The following is a 1,282-nucleotide window of genomic DNA, read 5'->3' on the forward strand; positions in this document are numbered from 1 at the left end:
GCACGCTTGAGTCTGCCTGTTTGTCTGTCGGTCAGTGCCATGGCACCAAGACCGTGGAACCTAGACACTGCAGGCTTGGCACCCAGACGAAGGGGATCCTCGGGGTGTGCTCCTCTGGTCATTTTGCTGTTACAACGCACGAATTGCTAAGGTGGCCCCCTTGGGTTTGAAGCCTGCAGTGCCCCTGTTGGTCACTAGGTGGCAGATGCCCCTCACCTTCGCCTAGCTTTGCAGGCAACGCAGGTCGAGGCCAGGGGCGTCCAAGGAGCTGAGCGACACTCCTGCCCCGTCCCCCCTGCTCAGGGCAATGCGGTGGCCAGAGCCCTCCGCTGGGGCTATTGGGACGCACCACGGCAGGGGCTTTGCCTAGGGGTGCTAGCAGGCAGGGGTTCCCTCAGACAGGGTGGGCACAATGTGTCCACCTCCAGCAGCTGCATAGGCTTGGTCCATACCCCAGCCGGAGAGGGAAGAGCTGCAGGGAGCTCGCTCCACCCCCCTGCTGGGAAGGACACGCAGCTCCACCTGGCAGCTGCCTGGGCCTGCAGACTGGCCTCGTCCCTCAGCCAGAGAACCAAGGGCCGCTGGGAGGCTGCACCCCCCGCCTCCCGGGAAGAACACCTTGACCAGCGGGAGGCCAAGCTGGCCCGGTACATCGGCCAGCGGTGCATGTGCTTTCTTTCCCCTCCTCCCTCCCTCCCCCTTTTCCTTTTGTGTCGTGTCTTTTAGACTGTGAGCCTGAGGGCAGGGACTCCCTTTAAAGATTAGCCTTTGTAAGCCACTCTGGGAGCCTTTTAAGAGCGGGGTAAAAATGCTCAAAATAAATAAAATAAATAAGGCTTTGCTGTTTCAAAGTACGGGACATTCCGTTTTTTCTCCTGTTTTTTTGTCGAAGCAATAAAACTAAGAGCTATTCCACCCCGTGCAACGCCAGGTTCGACGCTATATAATACAAGAGTTTGTAGACATGAGGGTTTCACCTTTAAAACAGCACCACGTTCAAGGAGGTGTTGGATTCCAATGTGCGATGTCCCACGTGCGTATCTGAGCTGGTGGCCAGGTGCAAAAGAGGACAGGGCTTCTGCACCTGTAATAGTTGTGTGGAAATGGAATTTCAGCCATGTATCCAATTCTAGCAAAAGTGGATACATTTAAGAAATGGCTCTGGTCCCAAAGCACGAATAGCGCATTTCTGAAATCTGTTTTTTTAAAGAACTTTTACATGGAACTACTTCTTTTAAGGAACGTCTGAAGTGAGGTTTATCCTTGGATTGACGGACAGGAA

This window comes from Heloderma suspectum, chromosome 1 (assembly GCF_057233095.1).
Source record: "Heloderma suspectum isolate Gila_16-S chromosome 1, 16-S_ref, whole genome shotgun sequence".
Taxonomy (NCBI): domain Eukaryota; kingdom Metazoa; phylum Chordata; class Lepidosauria; order Squamata; family Helodermatidae; genus Heloderma; species Heloderma suspectum.